Genomic DNA, 10,355 nt, shown 5'->3' on the forward strand with positions numbered 1-10,355 from the left:
TCGCCAGCAGAGTGTTGTACGGGAGACGCCATCGGATCTTGCTGTATTTGTTTCGTCTTTACCGCTCTGCTCCAGCCTCAGACTTCACCACGAAGTTTCAGCCGAACGTCAGGGCTCAGTATGGGGCGTACAGCCCACATTTATGGGACTCCTGCGTTGTTCTGAGGCCAGCTGGCACGGCGCAATATACTACACTGCTGGCCATTAAATTTGCTACACCAAGAAGAAAGTCAGATGATAAACGAGTATTCATTGGACGAATATATTATACTAGATCTGACATGTGATTACATTTTCACGCAATTTGGGTGCATAGATCCTGAAAAATCATTACGCAGAACAACCACCACTGGCCGTAATAACGGCCTTGATACGCCTGGGCATTGAGTCAAACAGAGCTTGGATGGCGTGTACAGGTACAGCTGCCCATGCAGCTTCAATACCACACCACAGTTCATCAAGTGTAGTGACTGGCGTATTGTGGCGAGCCAGTTGCTCGGCCACCATTGACCAGACGTTTTTAATTGGTGAGAGATCTGGAGAATGTGCTGGCCAGGGCAGCAATAGAAAATTTTCTGTATCCAGAAAGGCCCGTACAGGACTTGCAACATGCGGTCGTGCATTATCTTGCTGAAATGTAGCGTTTCGCAGGGATCGAATGAATTGTAGAGCCACGAGTCTTAACACATCTGAAATGTAACGTCCACTGTTCACAGCGCCGTCAGTGCGAACAAGATGTGACCAAGACGTGTAACCAATGGCACCCCATACCATCACGGCGGGTGATACACCAGTATGGCGATGACGAATACACGCTTCCAAAGTCCGTTCACCACGCTGGCGGCAAACACGGATGCGAACATCATGATTCTGTAAAGAGAACCTGGATTCATCCAAAAAATGACGTTTTGCCATTCATGCACCCAGGTTCGTCGTTGAGCACACCATCGCAGGCGCTCCTGTGTGTGAAGCAGCGACAAGGGTAACCGCAGCCATGGTCTCCGAGCTCGTAGTCCATGCTGCTGCAAGCGTCGTCGCACTGTTCGTGCAGATGGCTGTTGTCTTGCAAACGTCCCCATCTGTTGACTCATGGATCAAGACGTGGCTGCACGATCCGTTACAGTCATGCGGATAAGATGCCTGTCATCTCGACTGCTTCTGATACGAGGCACGGCGTTCCGTATTTCCCTCCTGAACCCACCGATTCCATCTTCTGCTAACAGTCATTGGATCTCGACCAACGCGAGCAGCAATGTCGCGATACGATAAACCGCAATCGTGATAGGCTACAATCCGACCTTTATCAAAGCCGGAAACGTGATGATACGCATTTCTCCTGCTTACACGAGGCATCACAACAACGTTTCACGAGGCAACGCCGGTCGACTGCTGTTTTTATGTGAGAAATCGGTTGGAAACTTTCCTGATGTCAGCACGTTGTAGGTGTCGCTACCGGCTCCAGCCTTGTGTGAATGCTCTGAAAAGTCAATCGTTTGCATATCACAGCATCTTCTTCCTGTCGGTTAAATTTCGCGTCTGTAGCACGTCATCTTCGTGGTGCAGCAATTTTAATGGCGAGTAGTGTATTCGGGGCAGTGTGGGCCCGAATCAGCGCCACCAAAAGCACTTACGGTTCCGTGATACTGCTGGAGATCAAACTGTTTCAGATTTCCTCTCTGCACGACGTCCGGCCGCTGTGCCGCAGACGCATCCGTCCGCTGCAGTGCAGCCTCCCATGCATCTTACCGAGAGGGTTCCTGCACCTGCAGCCGTCTCACCGATACGGTTATTCCCCCTGTCTAACCTGCCGCCGACGCCGCAGGTCGCCTCACCAATGGACGTCACCGCCGTCATCATCGGCTAGCCGCCGGCACCCCCTGCAGCACCCTCCGTTCTCCTAACTTTGCCGTCGGATGCGTCCTGCGCCTGGTTTTCCGGGGCAATTTGGCTGGCGCTCGCAAGACGCTATGTCGGGACGCGGTTTGGACTGCTCTGTCCCAGCCAAGCAACCTGACTCACCGCTAACCACAGTACAGCCACTCCTCCCACCACCCTGCCCCGTAACATGCAAGTTGCGCAGGGACCGCAGTTTCAAACACGCGCGCCAGCCCTTACTCCGCAGCGATTCCAACAACCACCACCGCCGACGACGGCCCTGCCAAGAACGATTATGCCACTGCCATTGAGGTGCAAGTACCCCCTCTCCGGAACTCCAGCGTCAGGTGTACTTAATTTCTAACAGCGATGCACTGCGCTCACTCTGTCTGTTTGCCAGTAGAATAACATTTACAGTCTGAGATCTCCTGAACAGACATTGTATTGAAGACTGACAGGTTTATAAATCTTTTGTATCTGTATGTATTTTACATTTAGAGCTACTGTTAGGAACTGACGCTGCAACCATAGCAACAAAATTATGTATAATTTTACTATTTGATATTAAATGCAGAATAAATTAATATCTGAATTCTCTGATCATGAAATGCATCAGTTCCTCGTTCCCGCGTCCATTAAAGAACCACACAGCGTTCACAGGAAGTCATAACAGCTTAGGTCTTTTACCAAAGTGTACGGAATTCTCAGCAGTTTGGTTACGAATAAACCATCATAAATCGTTTACAACAATGCACGATGAGTTCCTTGGTGTGGACAGGATATTCCATCGAGTTGTTATTTCTTTCGGTGTATTGATCCCAAATGGATGGATCAGAACAAACAGTATTTCAAAATAACAAGAAGACTATAACATTTCTTGAAAGTCATTTCTGCTGAACGTTGTGGCGTCACTGGATTATCCTGATCAATGTATAATTCCTCCGCCACGGTTAAGCAACCGTGAGATGGAGAGAAAATTTTATGACTAATGATACCGTTATAGATCAAGGGACTCATAGCTCCGTCACTTCCATCCTCTGCATATGGTGCAAACACTGTATCTCTGAGAAAATATTAATCGCTTTACATTTTTGAGAAACTCCACCTACCTTTAGGTAAATTTGCAGTTTTCTGTCATGAAACTGCGATGTGCTTTGCGTTGTGTATTTCCAGAAGTTTGGTGGTTCCTGAAAATGATTCAAATGGCTCTGAGCACTATGGGACTTATCATCTGAGGTCATCAGTCCCCTAGACTTAGAACTACTTAAACCTAACTAACCTAAGGACATCACACGCATCCATGCACGAGGCAGGATTCGAACCTGCGGTCGTAGCAGTCGCGCGATTCCAGACTGAAGCGTTTCGAACCGCTCGGTCACAGCGGCCGGCGGTGGTTCCTGCAGTTAGCGTTCTGTTGAGAGGATCACTGATATATGTCCTATTATATTTTCATTAGGTTCGTCATGTTTATGTCCTTTTTAATACTGAATTCACGGTGATGTGGAGTAGCATAAAATTCGTTATTAACACAAGAGTTGAAAAATAGGTCTTATCGAAAGAAATGCAGCACTGCAACTGAGAATTACAGTAAAACAAGGAAAATACAAAATATAAGGACTTTTGCTTTCAGTCCTTGGGTACAATTTTTTGCTCAAGTGATCTGAGAGAAGTCATCAACCGCAGAAAGCGCTCTTTTCAGGATTCAGCATAAAAATGGAACAGAAATTTCATTGTGTCCTCAGGTGTTATTATATTTCCATTGCTACAATTTTAATTTGATTCCAACTCCTGTGTAGTTCGCTCATATGTTGGTAGGAGCGTCAATGCCGAAAAGAATTTCAATTTTTCGCTTGGATGAGGAGTTTTAAAATCGTAATTAAATATTCTTCCTTTACATGTGTGCCATAAACGAGCAGATACTGTGGCTGCATTAACGATGGGAAAATAAATTCCAAACAGCATTTTGTTACCATTTTCTCTTCCAGTTTCAAATCTTGATGTATTATGTCTAAAACATTAGCAGGTAAAGTTGACGGTATTCTGAAGGAAGTTTGTAAAATCACAGTCTGTTATTTCTCATGAGGTTCTATCACACTTTAATTGCGCCCTAGCTCTGTTTTCGGTACAGTCATATTTCTCTTTAAACTTCAAAATAGCTTTCACCACTATTTACCAGCGGTACCTATCACGAAACAAATTTTACCAAGTTTCAACTTGAAGCTGTGAACTACCATCTTCGTATGCTAACTTGCTGAGAATTTTTCACTTGTGGAAAACAGATACGTTTCACAGGAACATAATCTGGAATATAAACAGGCTTCTTGTAAACTTTCAAGTAAGTAGTCATCACAAACATCTGTTATGGAACAAGCATCCAAGGATCTTATGTCTGTTGCGGATGATTTATTATGAGAGTCTCCCAGACTAGACGCAAGAGTAGTCAACAATACCAATTCATAACTTTTGTCGTTTTGGAGAGTGGCACTCTATATTTTAAAATTCCTATTACGATGAAATAATCACCGTTTCTCCTTTGGAGGCGCCATTTTTTGTGACTAACTCAGCCACTGATGCCACCAAATACGAAATGCAAATATGAGTTATGTCACAGAAAAGACGCTGTAGATAACTGGATCAAATTAGTGAATGGTCTGTTAAAATTAATAATACCGTCTTTTTAAAATGTACCGAAACCGGGATTACGAGATGAAATTGAGAAGTTCTCTGACTGCCAATTAAAGAAACGAGCAAGGCCGCAAGCTTAATCTTTTGCCAACGTATACAAGCTTCTTAAATGATTTTTAAATCAAATTTTAGCATTGATTAAGCCATACTGTGTGCAGATTTCTACTACACTACTTGTCTTTCAGTCCTTTCCTGGAGTCCGTATTCAGCACTTTTTCTTCTCTTCCTTTTCTTACTATCGACTTCCATTTCCCCATAAAAATTACATATTCGGCTCCCTTAACTGTTCGAATAATTTCTTTCCTCTCATACATTTTTGAACTTACTCATTACCCGCGGAGCTATTAGGCATATAAACATTTACTATTGTGGTGCGTATTGGCTTCATGTCTATATTTACTACGACAGCAGATTCACAGTTCACAGTAGCTCTCCCACATTCGTACTTTCTTATTCATTATCTGATTTATACCTGCATTATCCCTAGCTAATTTGCTATTTTTAAACCTGTTCTTTCTACCATCACATTTGATTAATTTGCACTACTTTTAACATCGACCAATCCATTTCCCTTATAAAATTCTCTAACCAACCGAAACGATTAGGGTTGCTGATATTCCATGTTCCCATCCGTAGAACGATATTTTTGCTTGTCCTGATGACAACAACCTCCTTAACAGTTACCGTCAGGAGATTTGAAATGGATAGTATCTTACTTCCGGAGTATTCTACCCTAAAGAGTACGACAACTATTAAGCTATTCAGTAGAGTTGCCTGCCCTCGGGGAAAGTCACAGCTGTAGTTTCCCGTTTCTACCAAACGTTCACCTTACCAACACAACAATAACCGGTAGCCAACATAGCCATGTTGGCTAATGTTACAAGGCCAGGTCAGACAATCATACAGCCAGTTGCCCCCCTAACTACTGAAAGGCCAGTGCCCCTCTGCGCATGTGTGTGTGGCTGGGTGGGGGGGGGGGGCATAAGCAGGGGGAAGGGGTATTTAGATTACACGACGTATTTGGAAGCATTATTCAAAAAATAATGACGAAGGCTGTCTTTGTAGAAAAAGTTTATTCTCAACGTTTACGGGAAGTCACTTTTTCTGTGAGAAAGGCGAATAGATGGTCGTTTATGACTTACAGAGCGCACACTACTGACCTGTGAATAAGCATCCTAAACAGTGTGTCTAGAGGCACCAAGACCGAGGAGTTACCGCGGAGAAATGCTCAGTTTCATTTTTTCTTATTGCATTAAAAAGCGGCGAGCTTATTTACGCATCATATTGCTGTGGTAATTAATAAACGTATTTGTACCGGTATTATGATGCCCCATCGTCCTTCTGTCTCGTTGAAAGTAAGCAGATTAATACACAGAATCCAGGTCGATGGATCTGTCAAGATGCGTCATCTGGTTGGTCATTCGGTCTTTCATCCAACTTGGTTTTACCGGTGGACACACTAGAAGTCAAAATTGCGTTCAGATGAAGTCGCGGGTTTCGAGCGCAGACGGCATGACAACGTATTGTAGTTGTTTGATGTTGTGCTCGAGCTAATACCAGTATTCTTCTGAAACCAAATTTTCTGACTATATACGTAAAAATGAGTGCTCAACAATTATTGAAATTGCTGGTGCATCAGCAAATGACGGAGGGTATTATAAAACTGTATGTCTCAAATTAATATCGAAAATCATAGAAGACTAACAGCAGCTGAAGAGAGAAAATTAATAGACACCACATGTGAGAGGAGAGTGGTAAGTTCATGACGAAGACTTGGTATTTAACGTCATGATATCGTTAATCTACAGAAGTCGATCTATGTTACTCGTAATAACGTGTAGTTACTGAGTGGTAACTTTTGTACCTATTTCGTTCATTATTGTATCAGCATGGTATAATTTGGCAGGAGGGAACCTTTATACGATAGACTATAAGTGTGCCTGTTTGAAAAATGGAAATGAGTTTGACCCAATCAGTCCTACATCAGCCATCGACGAGAAAGAAACTCATGTGAAAGTCCCAGCAGCGTTGCGGCGGAGATGTATTGCTTGGAAAAGCATCCTCTGACAGGGATGTGTGTAAACTTGAGCTCAAAGCAAAAGACGTTGCTCCACAAATTGACTTCTACGAGAAAGTCTCCGCAGAACCGCTTGAATCAACGTTTTATAACTCTGGGAAGCGTATTTCCCTGAAAACTATGTGGGCAAAACTCTGCTTCTTATGTCAGATTATGTTTGCTGCTAACGTCGCTGTATCCATTTCTATAACTCAGATTAACAAAAAATTTGGAAATTTGAGGTAAGGTCTTATGGGACCAAACTGCTAAGGTCATCGGTCCCTAAGCTTACGCTTTACTTAATCTAACTTAAGTCAACTTACGCTAAGGACAACACAAAACCCGAGGGAGGAATCGAACCTCCGACGGGGGGGGGGGGGGGGGGGGGGGGAGCAGCGCGGACCGTAACAAGGCGCCTAAGACCGCACGGCTACCCTGCGCAGCTGAGATTAATAGTCGGCATAATTGTATACGGATGTTTTAAGGTATTGAGGTTAGTTGATATTGATACAGCTCTCTTGATAACTCTAATTTCCAGGGTACTAGTCATATGCATTTCCACTTTAAATTCCTATTGACCGGACTAGAAAACAAACTCATTACTGAACGACAAGATCAGTTTACTTATCCTGTCTACAAATTATCTTGCCGATTCAGCATCGTCAAGTATGACGCTTCGTTTGAAATTTCGACATTTTTCGTCTTCCAATTCCGTTGCAATGTTTGAAGCTATGCAACCATCCACTGCTTTACTTGAAATCGCTGTAATCTATGTCGCGTGCAATTTCATGTGCATAACGTATTAGGCAATTATCAAGCACATACTTAAACAGTATTGAAGATATTTGAAACGCGCAAACACAAATTTTTGTAACAAGTGCGCCTCTTCCTCCCTTGAATATCCGTAGTTTTTCTTATGCACTGCACGGTCATATTGCTGCGAACTTATTGGAAATCTGTTCATAATGGTTCTTTTACTATGCTGTGGTTCAAATGGTTCAAATGGCTCTGAGCACTATGGGAGTCAACTGCTGTGGTCATAAGTCCCCTAGAACTTAGAACTACTTAAACCTAACTAACCTAAGGACATCACACACATCCATGCCCGAGGCTGGATTCGAACCTGCGACCGTAGCGGTCGTGCGGTTCCAGACTGTAGCGCCTTTAACCGCTCGACCACTCCGGCCGGCTACTATGCTGTGGATTATCTTCAATGTACCTAATTGTGTTTAGTCCCTACTATTTGGACAAAGGTTGTCCGTTACTACTTTTCACTGTAGACGGGATTTGTGGCTTCTTGTCCTACAAAGATAATGACCTTCATGGCTCGATATCTGTTTCACTATCACTTCCATTTGTTAAGTACGTATTGTCATTATTGTAGTCTTCACTACATTGTCCACACAGTAGAGCGACTAACAGACGGCTTGCAAGGGAAAGCGAGGAATGAATGCAGTAAACAGGTTCAGATGGAAATGTGTTGCGGTAGATATGCTGAATCTTCAACAGGATAGACTAATGTGGTGAACTGCATCAAGACAGTCTTCGGGCTGAAGACCAAAGCAAGAACATCACTATGCAGACAAAAGACGTATTTCCGTTGTGAGTTAACAGTAGACCCCTTTGATCATGAAAACTGTCAAACTTAATGCTACAAGTAAGTTCAAAACTTTATGGAAGATTAGCATCCTGGTGTTTAAATCCGTTAGATACATAATCTATCCGCATTATATGTTCTGCAGCTAGCAGAGATCGAGATGACGCGTTACTTAACACACTAAATTTGTAATTTGGAGAAATGGTGATTAAATGACCATCCTGCTATTCTCGTTCAGGTTTCCTGCTGATTATATGCAAGAGGTAAAACAATTCCTTTTAAAATGTCCCAGCCATTGTCCTTTTCCGTTGTTGCCTACAGAGCTATTACTTCGTTTGTAATGGGACTTTTACGGGATATTGTACCCTTATGCACTTCCAAGCCGGGCGGTTCTAAGCGCTACAGTCTGGAACCGCACGACCGCTACGGTCGCAGGTTCGAATCCTGCCTCGGGCATGGATGTGTGTGATGTCCTTAGGTTAGTTAGGTTTAAGTAGTTCTAAGTTCTAGAGTACTGATGACCTTAGGAGTTAAGTCCCATAGTGCTCAGAGTCATTTGAACCATTTGCACTTCCAACATTCTCCGTTCCTTTTATCCTTTGGTTCAAATGGCTCTGAGCACTATGAGACTTAATATCTGAGGTCATCAGTCCCCTAGATTTAGAACTACTTAAACCGAACCAACCTAAGGACGTCACACACATCCATGCCCGAAGCAGGATTCGAACCTGCGACCCCAGTAGCAGCGCGGTTCCGGACTGAAGCTCCAAGAACCGCTGGGCCACAACATCCAACTTTTATCCTTTCTCCATTCGTAATTTGTCTTTCAACTTTGCTTACGTTCCTGCCATTATTCTGACCTATTTGCTCACTACTACTAGGCACAATTACATTAGTTTTGAAATCTATTTTCTATATATATATATATATATATATATATATATATATATATATATATATATATATATATATATATATAGTTTCCTAAGTATACACCTCTTCAATAAGCCACTAAAGCAGCTTCATAGAGGAATTATATGTACTGTGTATTTTAACGAAATAATTTTATGACGATATTTTGTTTGGGTGATGACTCTTGGATATATGATGGGACCCGCCTCTGTTTCACTTCCTATGAAAATCTTTTCATCCGAAGGTAGCAACAGCGTAGCCCTCTCTGTCAGCCGTGGCGGTGTCGCTGGCGACAGTGGTTCTCTTATCCAGTAGGGACAGTAATCCCGTTCGAGCTGGCATGGGCGTTTTCTCTTTGGTTTTCCACTTCTGTAGTTCCTCCTTTAAATCGGCGCACGAACGACAAAAATAAGTAACCATGGGATGGAAAAGTAACTGAAACAGCTCAACAGAGGAAAGGCCACTGGACCTGACGGGATAGCAGTCCGATTCTACGGACCATCAGCGGCACCGAGGCAGAAACAGCTTTCATCAGAAAACACAACAGACCTCCACTTTGCCCTCCAACAAGTTTGCGCTTCACACCACTGAAGTCACTAATAGTGGAGGCTCAGTGCCAAAGGAATGCACGTTTCAGAGCGTCTGGCTCGGAGTTCTTGCAGTAACAGATTTGGTGCAATTCTTTGCGTCTGTGTTGTGCCAACTGCCGCTCAAATTGCTGCTTCGAATGTAGTACAATACGCCACAGCCGTACGCCGAACATGATGGTCTTCCCTCTCGGCAGTGCCATGTGGCTGTACGGAGCCCTGTCTTCTTGCCATCGCACATTCTCGTAACCATCGCTGCTGGCACCCACGGTCAGTGGCTACATTCCTGCCAAGTCTTTCTGCAATATCGCGAAAGCAACAGCCATCTTTCAACAGCAAACAACAGATATTCACCCTGCCCTCCAATGAGCTCTCGCTTGGCACCACTAAAGTCGCAAACGATGGATGTTTGGGGTAAGTTGAATGCACGCAGCAGGGCATGTGGCTCGGAGCTAACCCTGAAGTAACCGATTTGTTGTGTCACTGAGCTGTCAACTGCTTCTGGAATTGCTTCTGCAGACTCAGTACGATATTACAATGAAATGAATATCCTTAGCTGCATACAAAATGGTTCAAATGGCTCTGAGCACTATGGGACTTAACATCTGTGGTCATTAGTCCCCTAGAACTTAGAACTACTTAA

The sequence above is a fragment of the Schistocerca piceifrons genome, chromosome 7, assembly GCF_021461385.2.
Source record: "Schistocerca piceifrons isolate TAMUIC-IGC-003096 chromosome 7, iqSchPice1.1, whole genome shotgun sequence".
NCBI classification, from domain to species: domain Eukaryota; kingdom Metazoa; phylum Arthropoda; class Insecta; order Orthoptera; family Acrididae; genus Schistocerca; species Schistocerca piceifrons.